We start from the raw sequence: 13,370 nt of genomic DNA, 5'->3' as shown, positions 1-13,370 counted from the left end.
AGGTAAGAGATGAGTTGAGTTTGTGTCATGACTTTATTTGCAGAGGAGAATTGTTTCTCCTAATGACGTTAGAAGCAGACTGATTACATTAGGGCACGAGGTACATGCAGGAATATCAAGGACCAAGCAAAACATGAAAATACTGTATTGGTGGCCAAGGATGGACATGGAGGTTGAGAAGGTTTGTAACAAATTGTGTAGTGTGCTAAGACTCTAAAAACCTTCAACCCTCCGTTGTCTTCTTTGAGTTGCCCTGACGTACACTGGGAAGAAGTTGCAATGGAAATCATGGAACCTATTACAGGGAAAGATGGGAAGAGCTGGTATGTCTTAGTGTTGATGGATCGAGTTAGAAATAGTTGATACTACGCAGACACACTTTGAGGAGACTGTGCTAAACCTCAAGTTAGATAGGGAGGGGCAAACAAAACCTGTGCCCTGAAACAGCAGAGGATTTTGTCAACTCCTGTTGGACAGGCCTCGTAGCCGGGCCGTTCCCCCCCGCATAACAGGGCCCGGACCCCGGCTCTCCCTGAATCACCAGCAAGAGCCACCCCGGCAACCCCCCGAGGTAACCCACAACCCGTCCACAACGGGACTCCAGCTCCTGAACCCTCCCGTACCGGCTGGCCCTGGTCCCCGTCAGCACCATGGCCCCGGCCCGGCAGCCATCTTTGGGCACTACAGCACGAGGCCACGTGGCCTCGACTCGACCCCAACCCTGGGCCTGGCCAGGCCCCGACATCGAGGCACCAACCTCCACACAGGAGGTAAAGAGACCACTTGGCAGGTCGATGAAAGAAGGAGGCGTCAACGGCTCTCCTCCGCCAGGTGTCGATCACCCCCGGCCTCCCTGGGGGCTGGCTCCACCCCCCTGCTGGGTGTCGGGACTCCCTGATTCCGGACCTCCCAACCCCCAGGCGCGAGGGTCCGGACATCAAAGGGGACTAGACCTATAACTGGGGCAGCCCCAGACCAGGAAGGCAGTTGTATCCTGGAGTCGAGAGACACCGAGAAGAACTCATCCTTGACGGACTGCTGGCGCTGCCACAGCCCTGCCCTGTGAACCCCTCGTCTTAGCCTGCTGGCGCTGCCGCGGCCCTCCGCCTCGTGAAACCATCATCTTGGCCTGCTGGCGCTGCCGCGGCCCTCTGCAACGTGAACCATCATCTTGGCCTGCTGGCGCTGCCGCGGCCCTCTGCACCGTGAACCATCATCTTGGCCTGCTGACGCTGCCGCGGCCCTCTGCAACGTGAACCATCATCTTGGCCTGCTGGCGCTGCCGCGGCCCTCTGCAGCGTGAACCATCATCTTGGCCTGCTGGCGCTGCCGCGGCCCTCTGCAACGTGAACCATCATCTTGGTCTGCTGGCGCTGCCGCGGCCCGACCTTGTAGACTCCTAAGCTCGAGGATTGTGAGCTCCCCTCCTGCCACCCCCTGTACCGATCCGGTACCAAGACTGTCCCGCTACCCCCTTTCCCTACAGAGACTAGAATTGAGAGGACCCTCGAGTCCTGAATCTCCTGTACCGCTGATAACCTTGCCGCAAGAACCCTATATAAAGAGTGTTGATCTCATCCTTGTGTGGTGTCTATCTGTGGGGAGGGAAGTGACTTGTCTGTACGATCGCCGGAGACGGCCCTCATCGGAGGCCTCTCCCCCAGTATTCGGCCGACCCTCCGGGTCGCTGTCTAACATTGGTGGCCAGCGGCGCGATCCGAACCTACGCATAATCGTACAGAGGGTCACTCGCCCCACGACACACAACCACCATGACAACAAAAGAGAGCGGAACAACGGAAAAATTCCAGATGGAAAAGCTAGAAGAATACAACCACAGAGAACTGAAACAATTCTGCATAGAATTAGGCATTTCAACCACAGGACTGAGCACGAAAGAGGACTTCAAACGAGCCCTGGAATCTTGGGCGGAGACGGGTACGACCGTACCCCAAACACGAAGCCACGAGACACCCGAAACAAGCCCCACACCGACGGAAGAAAGAAGATCGGGTCTCTCCCCAGAAGAGGTCCGGGAACGGGAAAAAAGCAGGCTCCATGAATTGGAACTGGCACGACTTCGCTTAGATGGAGAGCTCAAATTGGCGGAACAAAAAATAACGTTGGAACACTTACGGCTCCGAGAGGAGCGAGAAGAGAAACAAAGGCAGAGAGAACTAGAAGAGAAAAAGCTAGCCTACGAACATGAGCGCAACCTCAAGGAACTAGAGATTCGGAAGCAGAACAAGGAGCTCTGGGTCCCCGAGCGCCCGAACACTCCTGGCCCTACAGACCCCAAGGTCCACATACCCAAAGATGTCATCAGAGAGTACTACAAGAACGATGATATCCAGCAATGGTTCAAAGCGTACGAGGTAGCCATGACCTCCCACCGGATTCACCGGAGCGACTGGGGAGCCGGGTTATGGGGGAGGTTTGTCAACGAAGGGCGAGACGCCCTGCTGCAACTCCTGGACCATCTGATGACATCCTACGACCACATGAAAGCCGCCCTCCTCACTCGATACGGCCTCACACCCGAGATGTACCGCCAGCTGTTCCGCGACTGCAAACGGATCCCGGGTACAACTTGGGTGGAGTACGTGAACTTCTTTAGCCGGGCCTTCGAGGGGTGGATCAAGGGCAGCAACGTGACCACCTACGAGCAGCTCTTTGACCTTATTGTGTGGGAGCACCTTTCTAACAACTGCTTCATCGAACTCAGGCAGCACCTCCTGGACAGTAAACTAACGGAACCTCGGCAACTCGCCGCCGAAGCGGACCGATGGGAAAGCACCCGAGTTGGCCGAAACGGACCCAGCGAACCGAACAGAACTGCCCAAGGGCCCCATCGCCCCCGTGGAGGAGGAGGCCAGGGTCGGGGGAGGGACACCGGCCCGGTGACTCCCGCAAGCAACCCCCCGCCCCCGGCCGGCAGGGGAAACCCCCCGATGCGACCAGGCTTCCGAGCCAACATTACTTGCCACCGATGCCAGCGACCCGGCCACTACGCCAATGATCCCAACTGCCCAAAGAACCCGAACACTATACCCCGCCAGGTCGCTGCTGCAGCCCTGGGGGAAGAGCAAACCCCAGTAGACCAGGAAGAGTACGAAACCGACCAGCCTGAGTGGGAACCGGCCGCCATGTCCCTGGTTTGCCTAGGGGAACGAGACCTGATCCCTCGGGCCCCCCTTCCCGCCAACACGCAGAAGTACAGCCAGTGGGTCAACATTAATGGCCGCCGGGCTGAAGCCCTCCGCGACACCGGGGCCAGTGTGACCGCGGTCCGCTGTCATCTGGTGGCCCCGGACCAGATTTTGCCGAACATTCTTTGCCCCGTCCGGTCGGCCGACAACTCAGAAAATCTATGTCAAATGGCCTACGTCCCCTTCGAATGGGGAGGAGTATCAGGGATGCTGAAAGTGACTGTCCGCGATGATGCCCCCGTGGATTTCCTCCTGGGGAACGATCTCGAAAGTTCTCCCTGGGCAGCAGTCGAACGGAGAGAGCACCTGGGGATGCTGGGCCTCCCCGAATGGGTCTGTGCCACGACTCGGTCCATGACCGCCCGTGCCGTCCCCCGTCCAGAGGAACCCGAGTGGCCGGAGCCTCCTCCCGCGATTGTCCCAGAGGAGGCCACCCCAGAAGCGAGCTCCCCGGCCCAAACCGAAGAAGGACCCGGTCGGCTCCAGGACCTCCCCGACCTGGCCCAGTGGCGTCAAGAGGGGGGTCCCACCCAGGAACAATTCCGACAAGAACAAAGAACCTGTCCCTCCCTCGAGGGACTCCGGCAGCAAGCCCTGGCCCAGAGCGCAGGGGACACCTCGGGGGCCCACTGGATCTACTGGGACAATGACCTGCTCTACAGTGAGCAAAGGATTGCGGAACTGGGGGCCAGTCGGGTGCTGGTAGTGCCCCTCCGCTTCAGAGATTTCCTCTTGAACTTAGCCCACGATGTACCCCTTGCCGGACACCTGGGACAGGACAAAACGTACGACCGCCTGGTGACCCACTTTTACTGGCCCCGAATGCGAAAGGATGTCACCAACCACTGCAAGGCCTGCCCCACCTGCCAGGCCAGCGGGAAAAGTGGCCGAGAAACCAGAGCACCCTTGCAGCCTTTTCCCGTCGTCACCACCCCGTTCGAACGGGTGGGGATAGACATTGTGGGGCCCCTGGACCCCCGAACAGCCCAAGGACACCGGTTCATCCTGGTCCTGGTGGACCACGCCACCCGCTATCCCGAGGCCATCCCTCTTCGAACCGTGACGGCGCCTGTGGTAGGCCGAGCCCTGATGGGGATCTTCTCCCGGGTGGGCTTTCCCCGGGAGGTCGTCAGCGACAGGGGCACGAACTTCATCTCGAAATACATGAAGTCTCTCTGGCAACAGTGCGGGGTCACCTACAAATTCACGACCCCCTATCACCCGCAAGGAAATGGATTGGTCGAGCGGTTTAACCGCACTCTCAAAGGAATGATCATGGGCCTAGAAGAGCCCCTCCGTCGCCAGTGGGACGTGCTACTCCCGTGCCTCCTGTTCGCCTACCGAGAGGTCCCTCAAAAATCCCTAGGCTTCAGCCCATTTGAACTCCTGTACGGGCACCCCGTCCGGGGTCCCCTCAGCCTAGTCAAAGAAGGTTGGGAGAGGCCCCCCCAGAAAACTCCCCCGGATGTATACTAATATCTCTTGGCCCTTCGCAACCAGACCCGGCGATTCAGGGAGATCGCCAAAGTCAACCTTGAAGCCAGTCAGGAAGACATGAAGAAATGGTATGATCAGCACGCCTCCTCCCTCGAGTTCGAGCCGGGACAGCAGGTCTGGGTGATGTCCCCGGTTGAACCCTGTGCCCTACAGGACAAATGGTCCGGACCCTTCAAGGTGATCGAACGCAAGGGGCCCGTCACCTACTTAATCGACATGGAAACTTCCCGGAACCCCCTACGGGTCCTCCACGCCAACAGACTCAAGCCCCATTTTGTACGCTCAGAACTCAGCCTCCTGATGGCTACCGATAATGGGACGGAAGAAGACTCCGAGCCCCTTCGGGACCTGCTGAGGACCCTCGAGCAGGATGGCTCCGTGGAAGGGGTCAGACTCTCTGAGGCCTTGTCCCCGGAGCAACGCCAAGACTGTCAAGCTCTCCTGACACGATTCGCATCCTTGTTCTCTCTCACCCCTGGGGTCACCCCCTGGTGCCTTCACGATGTGGACACCGGGGACAGCCCCCCTATTCGCCACAGGGCGTACCGCGTACCAGATCGGGTGCGCGCCTGCATCCAGACCGAGGTGTCCAAGATGCTGGCACTGGGAGTGATCGAACCTTCTGACAGCCCCTGGGCCAGCCCAGTCGTCCTGGTCCCCAAGGCCGCCGCCCCGGGCGTTGCTCCTGAGCTCCGGTTCTGTGTGGACTACCGGGGACTGAATGCCGTTACCAGGACCGACGCTCACCCCATCCCCCGGGCAGATGAGCTAATTGACCGTATGGGGGCCGCCCGCTACCTGAGCATCTTCGATTTAACAGCGGGCTACTGGCAAATCGGCCTCACCCCCAGGGCCCAAGAATGATCCGCCTTCTCTACCCCGGACGGTCACTACCACTTCAAGGTGATGCCATTCGGCATGAAAAACGCTCCGGCAACCTTTCAACGACTCGTGAACCAGGTACTGGCGGGCCTCGAAGAATTCAGCGCCGCCTACCTGGACGACATCGCTGTGTACAGTCACCACTGGACCGACCACCTCCGCCACCTGCGGGAAGTTCTACACGCCCTCCAGCAGGCCGGGCTCACCCTCAAGGCCAGCAAATGTCAGGTTCGCCAAGGGTCCGTGACCTACCTAGGACACCAAGTGGGAAGCGGTCTGGTGGCCCCCCTCCAGCCCGATCGCGGCCATCCAGGCCTGGCAACCCCCTACGACCCAAACTGAGGTCCGGGCCTTCCTGGGACTCACCGGGTACTACCGGCGGTTTGTGAAGGACTATGGCAGCATCGTGGGGTCCCTCACGGAGCTCACATCCAAGAAGAACCCTAAAACAGTCAACTGGACTCCGGACTGCCAATCGGCCTTCGAGAAGCTGAAGGCCGCCATGTGCACTGCCCCCGTGCTCCAAGCTCCCGACTACGGCCGGGAATTCATCGTACAGACGGACGCCTCCGATCGTGTCGTGGGGGCCGTCCTCTCCCAACTCAACACCGAGGAAGTCGATCAGCCAGTGGCATTCATCAGCCGACGCCTGCTGGCCCGGGAACAGCGCTGGAGCACCATCGAGAGGGAGGCCTTCGCCGTAGTATGGGCCATCAAGAAGCTCCGGCCCTACCTCTTCGGCACCCCCTTTCGGGTGCAGACAGACCACCGACCCCTGCAATGGCTGATGCAGATGCGGGGGGAAAACCCGAAACTGTTGCGCTGGTCCATCTCCCTACAGGGGATGGACTTCACTGTGGAACATCGTCCAGGCCAGGACCACGCCAACGCTGACGGCCTGTCACGCTTTTTCCGCCTCGACGAGGAGAGTCCCCAAGAGGATGGCTGACTCTCCCTGCCTTCAGCTGGGGGGGACGCATGTTGGACAGGCCTCGTAGCCGGGCCGTTCCCCCCGCATAACAGGGCCCGGACCCCGGCTCTCCCTGAATCACCAGCAAGAGCCACCCCGGCAACCCCCCGAGGTAACCCACAACCCGTCCACAACGGGACTCCAGCTCCTGAACCCTCCCGTACCGGCTGGCCCTGGTCCCCGTCAGCACCATGGCCCCGGCCCGGCAGCCATCTTTGGGCACTACAGCACGAGGCCACGTGGCCTCGACTCGACCCCAACACTGGGCCTGGCCAGGCCCCGACATCGAGGCACCAACCTCCACACAGGAGGTATAGAGACCACTTGGCAGGTCGATGAAAGAAGGAGGCGTCAACGGCTCTCCTCCGCCAGGTGTCGATCACCCCCGGCCTCCCTGGGGGCTGGCTCCACCCCCCTGCTGGGTGTCGGGACTCCCTGATTCGGGACCTCCCGACCCCCAGGCGCGAGGGTCCGGACATCAAAGGGGACTAGACCTATAACTGGGGCAGCCCCAGACCAGGAAGGCAGTTGTATCCTGGAGTCGAGAGACACCGAGAAGAACTCATCCTTGACGGACTGCTGGCGCTGCCACAGCCCTGCCCTGTGAACCCCTCGTCTTAGCCTGCTGGCGCTGCCGCGGCCCTCCGCCTCGTGAAACCATCATCTTGGCCTGCTGGCGCTGCCGCGGCCCTCTGCAATGTGAACCATCATCTTGGCCTGCTGGCGCTGCCGCGGCCCGACCTTGTAGACTCCTAGGATTGTGCGCTCCCCTCCTGCCACCCCCTGTACCGATCCGGTACCAAGACTGTCCCGCTACCCCCTTTCCCTACAGAGACTAGAATTGAGAGGACCCTCGAGTCCTGAATCTCCTGTACCGCTGATAACCTTGCCGCAAGAACCCTATATAAAGAGTGTTGATCTCATCCTTGTGTGGTGTCTATCTGTGGGGAGGGAAGTGACTTGTCTGTACGATCGCCCGAGACGGCCCTCATCGGAGGCCTCTCCCCCAGTATTCGGCCGACCCTCCGGGTCGCTGTCTAACAACTCCTGCCCTCACATGCAAACGACAGAGGGATCCCAACAGCATATGAAACCTGTATCTTGACAGCAACACATTGGAGGCTTGCCGATTAACAACAAAACCTGTGTCTTGGCACACAAAACCCAGAAAAGGCTGCCCACCTACATCATGTGTTCTGACACACAGGCATAATTGAGCCTGCCAGCCTTTAAGCAAACATTTGTCCTAACATACACACGTTCAAGACATTTGGTCAAACAGTCTGAAACCTGTGCCATGACGGAAACTAGGGTATACTAAGAAAACACACACAACCTGCATTCTGGCAGGCATAGACTAGGACTTGTGCATGCTGAAAAGTCTTGTGTATCATGCATATCACAACACCTAATGTTGCTAAAAGGAGTTAGTTTGAGTACAAATGCATTCTTGTTAGTAAAGCTAACCCCAACCACTGAGGTACATTTTAAACCTGAGTTTCTACTTCTCCAGACCAAACACCCTTAAAATATACTGCCTCCTAGTATCTGTGACATGTGGCTCTAACACCTTGTAATCCTCAATGTTTTATTTAACACTTCCCAGACTAATTTACACACGTACTGTCTCTATGTAGTGCGCCTGTGATGTTAAGTGCTCTGACACCCTGTATTGGTATGAGCAGCGCTATAAAACAAACTAAATATTTATGACAGAGCGACTATTGAGAGCTGAGGGACGCTGTTGGCCACTGATTGTGAGGGAAGCCGTGGAGAACGAGGTCATGGTGCACCAAAGAGATTGTTTCACTGGGCCCTATCTGCTGGTCCTGAGAGAGTGAGTAAGAACACTGGAAAGCTACACAGCCCACAGGAACGCCACCCGCCAACACCACCAACTCATCAGATCCGCCAAAAGGACCGCCTTAAGAGACCGGCTAGACAACAACGCACACAACAGCAAAGAGCTCTTCAGCATCGTGAAGGAACTCTCCAACACCAGCGACATCCCACCGTCACAAGACCTGTGCGACTCGCTGGCCACCTTCTTCCATTGCAAGATCACAGACATCCACAACAGCTTTGACGCCGTGACCACCCCGGCAACAGCTGACACCCCCGCTCCCACGACCACCACCCGCACCAACCGCCTGCTCGCCTGGACCAACATCAACGACGATGACACCATCAAGATCATGAACACCACCCACTCCGGATCCCCGGAAGACCCCTGCCCACACCACATCTTCAACAAAGCCAGCAGCACCATCGCACCCCACCACCGGAAAACCATCAACATCTCCTTCGAGACAGCGACCTTCCCGGGGAGCTGGAAGCACGCAGAGATCAACGGCTTACTAAAGAAACCCAAGTCGGACCCCAAGAACCTCAAGAACTTCCGACCCATTTCTCTGCTCCCGTTCCCGGCGAAGGTCATCGAAAAGGCCGTCAACAAACAACTAACCAGCTTCCTCGAAGAGAACAACATCCTGGACCCATCCCAGTCCAGGTTCCGCAGCAACCACAGCTCCGAAACTGCCCTCATCGCCGCCACCGACGACATCAGGATCATGCTCGACAACGGAGAAAACGCGGCTCTCATCCTCCTGGACCTGTCAGCTGCTTTCGACACAGTCTGCCACCGCACACTAAGAGCACGCCTCCACGATGCCGGAATCCAAGAGAAGGCCCTGGACTGGACCACCTCCTTCCTCTCCGGGAGAACCCAGAGCGTCCGCCTCCCCCCCTTCCGTTCAGAAGCCACCGAGATCATCTGCGGCGTACCCCAAGGCTCATCTCTCAGCCCAACGCTGTTCAACGTCTACATGGCACCACTCGCCCACGTCACCCGACAGCACAACCTAAACATCATCTCCTACGCCGACGACACCCAGCTAATCCTCTCACTCACCAAGGACCCCCACACCACAAAAACCGACCTCCACGAAGGAGTAAAGGCCGTTGCCGACTGGATGAGGAGCATCCGACTGAAGCTGAAATCGGACAAGACAGAGGTCCTCATCCTCGGCTCCACCCCCTCGGCTTGGGACGACTCCTGGAGGCCAACGGCACTAGGAGCACCCCCTACACCCACCAACCATGCACAAAACCTAGGGGTCATCCTCGACGCCACACTCTCCATGACAAAGCAGGTCAACGATGTCTCCTCTTCCTGCTTCAACACCCTCAGCATGCTTCGCAGGATCTTCAAGTGGATCCCCACCGAAACTAGAAGGACAGTCATCCAGGCCCTCATCAGCAGTAGGCTGGACTACGGCAACACACTCTACTCAGGAGCCCCGGCCAAACTCCTGACACGACTCCAACGCATCCAGAACTCCTCCGAACGCCTGATCCTCGGCATCCCCTGCCACAACCACATCACACCCCACCTGAAAGACCTGCATTGGCTCCCCATCAACAAGAGGATAACCTTCAAACTCCTCACCCACGCACACAAGGCACTCCACGACACCGGACCAGCGTACCTCAAAACACGACTCAGACTCTACACCCCCACTCGCCATCTCCCCTCCGCAGACCACGCCCTCGCCACTGTCCCCTGCATCCGACGAGTGACCACTGGCGGCAGATCATTCTCCCACCTCGCCGCCAAGACGTGGAACACCCTCCCCATCCGCCTACGGCAGACCGAAAACCTTCTAACCTTCAGGAGACTCCTCAAGACCTGGCTCTTTGAACAGTAGCAGCTTTCCCCCTCCTAGCGCCTTGAGACCCTCACAGGTATGTAGTGCGCTTTAAAAATGCTATGATTGATTGATTGATTAAGTAATGTCTGTCACTGTGCTGTTTGAGATTGATATCTATGTCTAGTTGTCGTCGGTCTATAGATTGTATGTATGAAGTTTAATAGCACACTACTTATTTTATAATGCAAGTGACAATCAGTGACAGTATTTTAAGTAAGCCAAGTTAAATTATGCTAATTATGTGGGTTGGGTGGAGTGGGCGGAGCTTTGGGACGGTGTGTGTGGTAAATTTTCAAGTAAGTAATTTATAGTTGTGCTGCAAAGTGTCCCTGGAATTCTTTTTCAAATGTAGGCAACTATGCACCCTAATTTTTAGGTCTCGCCTGAGCCAGAGCATGCGCTACACTGGCGAGACATTTAGTAGCTGCTTTAAAAGTGCTAGCTTGCCGGCCACCAGCTTGCTATTACGTGCACAACCGAGCGCGACGTGCACAGCTGCCATCTGGCTTTCAGCGCGCATGTGAATCCCCTCCCCTACCCCCTCCTTTCTTCCACTCCCTCCTCGTCAGCTTTATTTTCCTTTCATTTTCGCGCCGTGCAGCCGTGTCACTTTCATGGCTGCGCGGCTATCGGCTTCATTAAAAAAAAAATGTTGTTCGCTTTCAGCGCGAGGCGTGCGCTGGTTCTTTTTTGCTCCCCCATGTTGCTCTCACATCCACCCCTCACCCTTCCCTGTGTTGCTTCAGCACTCACCGCCCCCACTCCCGCTGCTTCCATGTTACTCCTTGTAGCTCACTTTCGCTTTCATGGCTGCGCAGTGTTACTTTTACAGCCGTGTGGCCAATGCTTGTTTTTTCCCAGGTTATCTGTCTGGCCAGTACCTCTTGGAGACCTGTGGAGACACCCCTCACCAAACAACGGGCCTCTGCCCAATCACTCACAGAAACCTACAACGACAAAAGACGGTCTGACCTGTATCCTACTAGGTGGCGAGCTCCAGAATGTTAACATATACGTATAATGGTGTGTGCGTCAATCGAGTCATGTCCTATGATGCAGTAAAAATACCTGCAGATGTCGGCTATCTCCGAAAATGTGTAAAGTGCATGTTGTATCCGGGAGTATGCACTGGCGGCAGAACCTACTACTGTCCCTGTAAATACACTGCTGTCTAAATTTGCCTCTGTACATATAAGTACATCTTCTGTTGCTGTTAGCCGCACACTGGTGTCTATTTCTATTGTCTCATTAAATATACTGCCATTGCTTGTCTTAAAATTCACTGGTGTCTTTTGTTTCTCTAGATGCGTGCTGGTGTCTGGTTTTTTTGTAAATAAAATGCTGATTATTGTCACTGCAGATGCGCACCGGTGTCTATTGTCTCTGGGAAAATATTGGTATCTATTCTCTGCATAATACAAAGGTGTCTACTGTCTGTAAATATACTGGTGTCGTTTGTCTCAGCGGATGTACACAGATGTCTAAAGTCTTCTGTGAGATGTGCACTGGTGTTTCTAGTCTCAGTAAGTATACCAGTGTCGGTTTCTGTAAATACACCGTGGTCTACTGTTTCTGTAAATGTACTGGAATCTACTGTTTCTGTAGATACGCACTACTTTCTATAGTTTTCGTACGTATATTGGTGTCTGTTGTGTCTGTTAGACGCGTGCTAGTGTCTGTCCTTTCTATAAATATACTACTGTCCGTTGTTTCTGTGGATGCACACTAGTGACTGTAGTCTTTGTTACTATATAGAGTTGTCTGTTGCTTCTGTAAGTATATTTAAGTCTCTTTGTGTAGATGCGCGCTGGTTGCTATAGTCTATGTTGATATCATGGTGTGTATTGTTTCTATTAGATGTGCACTGGTGTCTGTAGTCTTGTTAAGAATACTTGTGTCTCTTGTCTTTGTCTATTGTAGACTGTTGTCTGCCATTTCTGTAATCACACTGTTATCTATTATTTCTGTAGTTACGCACTGATTTCTATAGTTTATGTGAGTATTGGTGTCTGTTGTCTCTCTTAGAATACTTGTCTGTTGTTTATGTACATATACTGGTGACTATTGTCTCTGTAAACATACATGTGTCTATTGTCTCTTTAAACACACTGGTGTCTATATCAAGTAGAAATATATTGGCTTCTACTATCTCTGTAAATACCCTGTCGGTAAAAAAATAACCTTTAGTGGCAGAATTCTGTAGCACATCGACTTTGCTCACTTTACTTCAGGCAGATTTTTGTACTTGGTGTAAATGCATGCAGTTTTGCTTTAGAGCACATGATTGATCGCAATAACAGACAGTATCCACTTAGTAACCACCTTTAGTTTTGGAGTTGTGTTCCATTTGCTGTACAGCGCTTCAATTCCTCGTCAGTGGTAGTAAGCGCTATATAAATCCTATTACGTTGATAAACATTGTGACCTTTTTCTACGTTTGCAGTGTGAGACTTTGTAAAAGTTCGTAGGCGAAGTTTAGATTTCAGCCATCCTCCTAGAAGCCACTTGCTAGCCGGGATGGACCTGCAGTCTTGCAGTTTAGCATACGTTAACGTTTTTTTTATACTACCAAACATACTTAGCCAAGATGACATAAACTTTTAATTAAAGTCTCCTGCCACCCTTAACCACCCAAAGAAAGCCTGCATTCATCTGCTTTCTTAGCCCACGTAGTATGTGGGGGACGTCACACATAAAGTTGATACATTGACCAATCTCTCATTTAAAGGCCTTCCTTATTTTTTTTAACTCGTTTTCTTATTTTCTTGGCCATTGTGGGCTTTTTTTAATCTTTCTAATTGGATTACTGAGATTGATATATGCGCTTCAGGGGTTGGTTTGTGAAGAAGCAATGCGGGGTTGTGGCCCAAATTGCGTTTCACTGTACCAATTACTTTGTTTGTGTTTTAAATAATTTGAAATAGCTTTAATGCCTAACGACCTACCAGTATCTCTGGATCTGGGGTGTGTAATATGCATTCCAAAAATGTTAAATGCTATATGGTCTATGTGATCCATGTCCTTTTTTGGGATACATTTTGCCTCTTATTGGTATTTTGCTATTAATGTGCACACATGGAACACACACTTTTAACTTCTATT

This window comes from Lissotriton helveticus, chromosome 5_1, assembly GCF_964261635.1.
Source record: "Lissotriton helveticus chromosome 5_1, aLisHel1.1, whole genome shotgun sequence".
Taxonomy (NCBI): Eukaryota; Metazoa; Chordata; class Amphibia; order Caudata; family Salamandridae; genus Lissotriton; species Lissotriton helveticus.
This window is presented reverse-complemented; position numbering follows the sequence as displayed.